General features: G+C 38.1%; 1 protein-coding gene across 5 annotated transcripts in view; it reads left to right on the top strand.

Annotated features, from left to right (window-relative positions):
• The window catches only part of LOC106879539 (uncharacterized), a 233,096-nt gene that overhangs the window by 125,032 nt on the left and 98,064 nt on the right, over positions 1–10,000 (top strand). The gene's annotated exons all lie outside the window — the stretch shown is intronic.

Here is a 10,000-nt window from a genome sequence, read left to right as displayed (position 1 = left end):
ATTAAGCAATGTGAACATTATATCAAATATAAAATGCAGAGCATTTGTATATATATATATACATGGGGGGTGTTGTAAAGTACCTGGCTTTAAGGGTATTGCGAAAGGCCTGTTTGGAGGCCTAAACCTCCGAGTTCTTTTACAGAGCTTAGAAAAACTGAAGGACTAATACAATAAGTGCATGAATGTGAGGGGAATATGTTGAATAAAATCATAATTAACTGATCCTCCTGTATTTTCTTTTGCCCAGATCAAGGAACTTTTTAGTATCCCTCGTGTATACATACATACATACATACATACATATATATATTTATATAAATAAGGATAAGATTGTTATTTAAAATACCGATCTTATCAGGTGGCCAGCATGGGAATAAAAACCTCAAAGGTACTAATTATTATTAAATCATAATTAAGGGTATCTAAGAGATACCACCATGCTAGATATAGCAGCCAAAACTTGACTCTAAAACCACATTAAATGTTCATTTAATGTGGTTTTAGAGTCAAGTTTTGGCTGCTATATCTAGCATGGTAGTATCTCTTAGATACCCTTAATTATAATTTTAATACATACATATGTATATATATATATATATATATATATATATATATATATATATATATATATATAGGTGAGAAAGTTGGTATGTGAAAGCACGTGGTTGGATATATAAAAGATAATAAGAGTGAAAAAACTACAGAAGGCTTGTGTTACATGGTTAAAGTATATATTTAAATTATGTCAGAAAAATGTTATAAAATTTTTTTGGTATATAAACATTGTATTTTGAGAAATAACCGGTTTCGTGTTGTCTTTTCAAATTTCTCTACTTCATTGTAACATGTGTTCGCTCCAGTCTGAAAAGAAGAGTTCTAGATAGGGGGAGGTAATTAGGGATTTCTTCCGGTATAAGGGAGTACATATCGTCAAGTAGTATATCACTGATTATGGCGTCGATTCTTGCTCTTGGCAATATCGACAGCTCTTCAGATATGCTCTGTTACTCATATTGAGTGTGTTTTTATTTTTCTAACATATGGACAGCTGATTAAATGGATAGATAGATAGATAGATAGATAGATAGACAGACAGACAGCCAGACAGACAGACAGACAGACAGGCATACAGATAGACAGACATACAGACAGGCATACAGACAGACAGACAAACAGACAGGCAGACATGCAGACAGACAGACAGACAGACAGACAGAAGACAGACGGATAGATAGATAGATAGATAGATACATACATACATACATACATTTCTTTTATTAGCCACACAGGGCTCAACAAAGATGGGACAAATACAATGTAGAGCTTTTCTTTTGGGGAGGGGGAAGGGGAAAAAAGTAGGGGGGTGTCGATTAAAAGGGATCGTAGGAAGGAAAAACGTGGGGAGTTCGATCAAAAGGGATCGAGAAAAAAAAAGATAGATAGATAAGCATTGTGAAGCAGATCTGTGTGAAGAAGATCATAGATACCCTCAGCCGGCAGCCAGCCTTTCAGAGATGTCTAATATAAGAAAATAATCATGGAAGTTATACCACTTTTTATGACTGTAAGGTGCGAATTGAGGATATCTTGGCTACTCTTTCTAACAGGCTATATAAGAGACCATCTCGTTGGTTCATATTTAGTGATTTTCTGTTCTTGCAGAAACAGAGTAGAAAACAAATGATAGCATGTAAATGTGATAAGGCGCAGGCGTAACTGTGCAGTAGGAAGTTTGTTTCCCAACAACATGGCTCCGGGTTCAGTCCCACTGCGTGGTACCTTGGGCAAATGTCTTCTGCTATGGCCTCAGGCCGACCAAAGCCTTGTGGGGAGATTTGGCGGGCGAAAACTGAAAGAAGCTCGTCGTGCATATATATATATACACACACACACACACACACACACACACACACACATATATACACAGGGACGTAAGTAAATCGACACACATATGCATAAACACACACATATATGTGCGTGCATGTGTGTGTGTGTGTGTGTATTGTCTTGTGTGTGTGTGTGTGTGTGTGTGTGTGTGTGTACTCTACGGGCTTCTTTCAGTTTCCGTCCACTAAATCCACTCGAGGCTTTGGTCGACCAGAAGCTATAGTAGAAGACACTTGCCCAGGGTGCCATGCAGTTGGACTTAACATGGAACAGTGTACTTGGAAAGTAAACTCCTTACCACATAGCTGTAATGCAGTGGAGAAATCTAATGTTTCTGACAAAGCCCTTCGTGTGAGATGGATTAATAGAATAGACAGATAGACTATCCAATGGATTGTCTGCCTAGTTGGTTCGTCTTTTCTTCCGGGAGAGATAAGAAAGGAGGGGTAAGTCATCATGTCGCTTTGGCTGGAGCGTAAATGAGGGTTAATCACAGACAGATACATAGATAGACGCAGGTAAAGTATCTAAATAGATTGTCAGACATACATAAACAAACCAGCAGCCAACATCTATCTACACTATCTGCAGTATTATATACTTTTCTGCTCTAAGCACAAGGCCCGAAATTTTGGAGGAGAGGGCCAGTCGATTAGATCGACCCCAGTACGCAACTGGTACTTAATTTATCGACCCCGAAAGGATGAAAGATAAAGTCGACCTCGGCGGAATTTGAACTCAGAACGTAAAGACAAACGAAAGACATGCAGAGATAGAAATGAAAGAACGTCAAATTAAGTTTCCTGCGGTGTGAATTCATGTTTCTTCCCTTCCAGAATTCAAATTTTGTCTAGGATGGTCCTGCCTTTCATTTTTGATGAGGTTACGACTGTTGTTGTTGTTGTTGTTGTTGTTGTTCAGTTCAGACCTGATAGAGCAGACTCCTTCCCAGTAGAGTATCTCTTATGACTATCCGTGTGTCCATAGAGTATCTAGGAATACGTTACCTCGTTTCTTTCTTCTTTTTTTTTCTTGTTTCTTTTTTTTTTAAGAAAGGTTTGAGGGGTACGTAGTTGCTATTTCTAGCAGCCGAGTGACCACGTATTGGTGTGAAGACGATATGTGCGCATATTTGTTTGTGAATGTGTTTGTGTGTACACGCCCGTGTGCACGTTTGTGTACGCGCGTGTGTGTGTGTGTGTGTGTAATCGCGTGTATGTAAGCGCGAGTGTGCACATTTGTGTGTGTGTGTATGTGTGTGGGAGGGGGGGTTGGCTTTTTTCCGCAAGTCAGAAATAACATCAATAGTCAGAATCTTGTGCCTAATTCTTCTTGCGGTATTTATCTCTGTCTTTTTGTCTTTTAAGAAAAATGACGGAGCTCAAAGATCGCCGACGTCGAAATTCGTTAGTATAGAAAACTAAGTGTCGTAGTTGTCCTTTTAAAGCTCAGGTTTTCCCTAATCGAACATGGGTCTATAATTAAAAGCATTCCAGCTGCAACCATCCCGTCTTTTACACACACACATTCTATATCTAAAACATTTCCAATGTATTCTTGTTCTAAATACAAAACCAGTTGAGAGTACGATTTGGTCGCTTGACCGACCAGGCTGGCAGATACTGTTACACATTACTGGCCACAATGCACTTTTTGCATTGTTTTAGTCTTCAAATGACGCCACTCCGCTGACCAGGCGAGCAGGCCAACATTCCCCCTTGATCGAAGGGAGACTGGAGCAATGTGAAATTAAGTGTTTTGCTCAAGAACACAACGCGCTCTCCAGTCAGGGAATCGAACTCACGATCTAGCGATCGTGAGTGTATCAGCCACGCGCCTTAACGATTTTATGTAGATTTGGCTATATACTCTAGTAACCCCGGCCGCTGTGAGTGTTTATTGAGCGAAAACACATAAAGATCCACGAGACTCCGGCAGGGCATGGTGGCGAACCCTGCTGTACTCTTCCACCACAACTTTCTCTTACTCTTACTTCCTGTTTCTGTTGTGTCTGTAATTCAAAGGGTCAGCCTTGGCACACTCTGTGTCACGCTGAATATCCCCGAGAACTACGTTAAGAGTACACGTGTCTGTGGAGTGCTCAGCCACTTGCACGTTAATTTCACGAGCAGGCTGTTCCGTTGATCGGATCAACTGGAACCCTCGACGTCGTAAGCGATGGAGTGCCAACAACAACATCTAGTAACCCTATTGACGCTCCCTTTTTGGGTTTTGAGGCATTAGCATGAACCCGTGCTTATTAGCATGAACCCGTGCTTACATAACTCACCAACTTTATTCAGATGCTGTACAAAATTCATTTGATGTGACTCCTTCCATACACTCGTTTCCGATCAAAATATTGTCCAACATCCAAGCACTATCTTCCTTCTATCCTTTGCTCAAGTGCCAAACTTATCATTTATTTCTTAGTGAGTGTTTTTTGCTGCTGCTGGTGAGGTATTGTAAAAGGCGACATTTCTCCTGGCACTCTCCTCACAGACTATATCATCTCTTAAGGGACAATTTATCAAGTAAGTTATGCCTAATTAATTAGGAATAGATAATTGCTTTTATTCGTGTGCGTGCAAATATGTATATGTGTGCGCGCTCGCGAGCGTGTGTGCGTAAGCATACACATACATAATACCTGTGTAATACTGACTCAAGATTCGTGCCCACACGTATATCATCTTTCTGTATATAATTTTAGTTTCAATATCTATATGAATTCGTACATTCTGGTACACACGCATAACCATGCGTTCTTACGCTCACATATACATACACTAATGTCTGTGTGTTTACACGTAAAAACTAACAGAAACAATGAGAATAGTAATAATATGTATCAGCGAAAATATATCTATCGGTAAAGTGTAAAGTTTCTGTCGCTTCTATACTGTTATGAGGCGACTTACCGATGTTTTCCCCGAGGTTCTTCAGAGAGCGAGAAAAGGCTTTTTATCGCTCTCGGTAAATGTGAACATAAACACAATGCTAAATGAAGGGAGTGGCTGCGCATTGACGGTGGAGAAGTGGTCAGAGGTAGAAAGTAGGTGAGGAGAAGGAAGAGTAAACTTGGAAGATTGAGAAAAGGTGAAGGTGATTAGGTCTGGATGGTGGTGGTTGGCACTCCGTCGCTTACGACGTCGAGGGTTCCAGTTGGTCCGATCAACGGAACAGCCTGCTCGTGAAATTAACGTGCAAGTGGCTGAACACTCCACAGACACGTGTACCCTTAACGTAGTTCTCGGGGATATTCAGCGTGACACAGAGTGTGACAAGGCTGACCCTTTGAATTACAAGCACAACAGAAACAGGAAGTAAGAGTGAGAGAAAGTTGTGGTGGAAGAGTACAGCAGAGTTCGCCACCATCCCCTGCCGGAGATTTGTGGAGCTTTAGGTGTTTTCGCTCAATAAACACTCACAACGCCCGGTCTGGGAATCGAAACCGCGATCCTATGACCGCGAGTCCGCTGCCCTAACCACTGGTCCGTTGCGCCTCCACGGTCTGGATGATATGGCCAGTTTAAAGGCAGGCATGAGGTTAATTTTTCTTTTCTTTTGCTATTGTTGGCCATATTAGTAATTGCAGTAAGAAGTTTGTCAACAGCATGCATATTCACGATTGTCAGCACGCATAGAAACGAATATGATACTTTGTCGTTCTATGTGTTTCCTGGTGTGTGGTGACCCGTAGTGAGTGGACATACCGGACATCAAGAGAGGGTTAATGAAGTGGTATGATGTGTTGAAATGGTGGGTCACATGTTAGCTCGTAGTTCATTGAAGAACGTTGCGAACATGCTCGCAAAATCTGCACCGACCACGTCTCAATTATTCTTCTCTGTCTGTCTGTCTCTCTCTCTCTGTCTCTCTCTCTCTCTCTCTCTCTCTCTCTCTCTCTCTTTCTCTCTATCTCTCTCTCTCTCTCTCTCTCTCTCTCTCTCTCAGTCTCTCTTTATCTCTCTCTCTTTATTTATCTATCTATCTCTATTTATCTATCTATCTCTATCTATCTTTCTATCCATTTATCTCTCTCTCTCCCTCTCTATTTATCTATATCTATCTATCTCTATCTATCTATCTATCTATCTTTCTATCTATCTATCTATTTATCTATCTATCTTTCTATCTATTTATCTATCTCTATCTTTCTATCTCTCTATCTTTCTCTTTCTCTCACTCTCTCCTTCTATCTCTATCTCACACTGTTAGGTTGTCGTTTGACGAAAGTCACTTTGTAGTTTTCTCTGTTCCAACATCGTTTCTGTTTATTTCAGTCGTAGGTGGAAAGGCATTCTTTTTTCTTCATGTTAAGTCGTAATACTCTGTATTTGTTTGTCCGTGTTGGTCCATGCTTCTTCTATGCTGTTGCCACCATATTTTAAGTTGTAAAATTCTTATAGTTCTATATTCTACCCAGGTGATTTTTATTATCACCTGCGCCTTTTGGTAGAGCAAACTCATGTATTCTCGTGTATTCTAAATGATGACACAGCTGAAGAGGGATTTTCCAGGTCTATTGTTATCCCTTTCATCAACTAATGTCCATGTCGTCTCGAGCTGACCAAAGCCTTGAGTGGATGTGTTAGACGGAAACTGAAACAAGCCCGTCGTATGTGTGTGTGTGTGTGTGTGTGTGTGTGTGTGTGTGCCTGTGTGCGTGTGTGACGATAGAATAAGTACTAGGCTTACAAAGAGTAAGTCCTGAGGCCCTTTTCTTTGACTAATACCCTTTAAGACAGTGCTCCAGCATGGCTGCAGTCAAAATGACTGAACCAAGTAAAAGAATAAAAGTATAAAAGAGGAATAGCTGTGTGGTAAGTAACTTTCAAAGACCAAAGCCTTGTGAATGGATTTGGTAGACAGAAACTAAAAGAAGCCCGTCGTATATAAATTTATGTAAGTGTGTGTGTGTGTGTGTGTGTGTGTGTGTGTGTGTGTGTGTGTTTGTATGTCTGTGTTTTTCCCCACAACATCGCTTGACAACCGATGCTGGTGTGTTTACGTCCCCGTAATCTAGCGGTTCGGCCAAAGCACCGATAGAATAAGTACTAGGCTTACAAAGATTAAGACCTGGGATCGATTTGCTCGACTAAAGGCGGTGCTCTAGCATGGCCGCAGTCAAATGACTAGAACAAGTAAAAGAATAAAAGAATATACATATATATATATATATATATATATATATATATATATATATATATATATATATATATATATATAAATTCAATAATAGGACGAATTCTTTTACAAGAATTTATCAAGTAGCTAGCGTGAAAAAAACCTCATAAGGGAAAAAATCCATCATTTATTCCCGAAATATATATTTATATTTATATAAGGGCATTACTATATAATAACGCCTCACGCCATGAGGGACTCTAAGGTCAGACTACTATAAAAAGCACATTATATGCTATGCTGGATACATGGTGTTCGTTTGGTATGTTGATTCACTGTTTATTTCTATTTTTCTGGACCATATTATACTGACGAGTAGAAGTTGTATAATACTACAATAACTACGAAATCATGATCTATAATTTAGTTCGTTTTTAAGGGGTTGGCTTTGAGAGTTGCATTTCCTCGCATTCGGTAAAAACGTGCTTTTTATAGTAGTCTGACCTTAGAGCCCCTCATGGCGTGAGGCGTTATTATATAGTAATGCCCTTATATAAATATATATATATATATATATATATATATATATATATATATATATATATATATATATATATATATATATATATATATATATATATATATATATATATACAGGGTTCGCCAAAAGTTATCTGACAGTAAATCAAAACAATTTAATTCCTAGGTTTATTTATGTTTAACAACTGAATGAATTTAATAAAAACATCTAAATATGAAGCATCATGAAACTTGTTCAAACTGAAGTCCTTCTTGAGCGACACATTTTTCCCTTTGAATCAATACAGAATTACAGATAGTATTTGTGGAATTTTTTAAAATTCCGTTATCCCCGAATCGGACCGATTTCTGGATAAATCCGAAAGAATTCTTCCTTCATCAGCAAGGAACACGATAAGAATAAATGGAATGCTTACATATACCCGCAGAAAAAGCAGATGCAAAGTCATGTGTACATTTAAGTACCCCAAATATATATAATTAGAAGTAAATTTATCACCATTCACTTCGGGACTGGTAACCACTTTGATGTACCTAAATGTACTCATGACTTTGCATCTGCTTTTTCCGCGGGTATATGTAAGTATTCTATTTATTCTTATCGTGTTCCTCGTTGATGAAGGAAGAATCCTTTTGGATTTATCCAGTAATCGGTCCGATTCGGGGATAACGGAATTTTAAACATTTCTGTTAGCTTGCTTTCCTCGTTTCAACACACCATGTATTTATAGTGAAAAATATTGTGTGGTTAGACGATCTGAAGTCTATTTTTCAGCATATTTTTCTTTTGCCCTTATTTAGAATTGTTTACAAATATGTGTGTGTGTGTGTACATACGCTTTTACTCTTTTACTTGTTTCAGTCATTTGACTGCGGCCATGCTGGAGCACCGCCTTTAGTCAAGCAAATCGACCCCAGGACTTATTCTTTGTAAGCCTAGTACTTATTTTATCGGTCTCTTTTTGCCAAACCACTAGGTTACGGGGACGTAAACACACCAGCATCAGTTGTCAAGTGATGGTGGGGGGGGGGGACAAACACAGACACACAAACACACATACATATATATATATATATATATATGTATATATATATATATATATACATATATATATATATATATATATATATATATATATATATATATATATATATATATATATATATATACGACGGGCTTCTTTCAGTTTCCGTCTACCAAATCCACTCACAAGGCTTTGGTCGGCACGAGGCTATAGTAGAAGACAACTTGCCCAAGGTGCCACGCAGTGGGACTGAACCCGGAACCATGTGGTTGGTAAGCAAGCTACTTACCACACAGCCACTCCTGCGCCTACATGTATATGTATGTATGTCTATATGGATTGATCGATAGATCGATGGATTGATGGATCTGATTTCATTCCATTGCTCTTCACCGTTTCTTTTTAGCTGCGATACTTCAGGCTGCAAAATGATCACATTACTTTCCGTTTGAATGATCACTAAAGAGCGAAAAACTCTGATCAGTGACACAGTTAATCATCCGATTGGAATGCACAAATACAGGCTTTTTCGTGTATAAACTATTCTTTCTATCGTTTGCACATCAAAAATTTTTAAAAAATAAAGGTATAGAGATAATATTATTACTTTATGATCCCGTCAATGTCATTTTTTATCTATAATTTCATTTTCTAGTTTCTGTTTTTCCATTTTTATTCTTTATATCTTATTGTATTCTTTTGATAGAGGATAGGATATTTTTGCGTGATGCAATTTTGAGGTATAATGCTTCAAACACTGTATGTAAACTTAGAAAGAAAAACACTTTTTTTATAGCTAGAAAACTCTCAACGTTGACCTATAAATCAACTAAATACGCTTTCATATAAGTAACGATTAGATTTTTAATTACATATCTACTAATACATCTTGATTGAAATATATATATATATATATATATATATATATATTAGTTTTACACTTCTCTCGTCGCACATTTAAACAGTAATTCATATTCGCCATTGATACTTCGAACTGAAGGTAATCTATATTATACACTCTTACTGCATTATTTTCGACTTTTTTATATCACGTTATAACGATTTCCTTTTCGTTTTCGTATTTGGTTCGCAAGATTATTTGTGTGAATTCGTGTGTTGAAACAAATTTTGTAGTGTCTAGGGATAGTCATTATGCAAATATCAATAACACACGCACTGGTCATTTCCTGTCTCATACATGTGTGTGTGTGTGTGTGTGTGTGTGTGTGTGTGTGTGTGTGTGTGTGTGTGTGTGTGTGAATGACACCCCTCCTTTTATATTTCCTGTCCGTCTTTGTATTGTCTATATGTCCGGATGTTTTATTGTCGTCTGTTGCGTTCTTGATTCATTTTGGGGATTTATATATACATATAGCGGCGTACGTACACTTTTGCTCACCTTGTAAGTATATATA

The sequence above is a fragment of the Octopus bimaculoides genome, chromosome 1, assembly GCF_046866305.1.
Source record: "Octopus bimaculoides isolate indiv1 chromosome 1, ASM4686630v1, whole genome shotgun sequence".
Taxonomy (NCBI): domain Eukaryota; kingdom Metazoa; phylum Mollusca; class Cephalopoda; order Octopoda; family Octopodidae; genus Octopus; species Octopus bimaculoides.
Note: the sequence above shows the minus strand (reverse complement) of the source record. Positions and strands in the feature narration are given on the sequence as shown.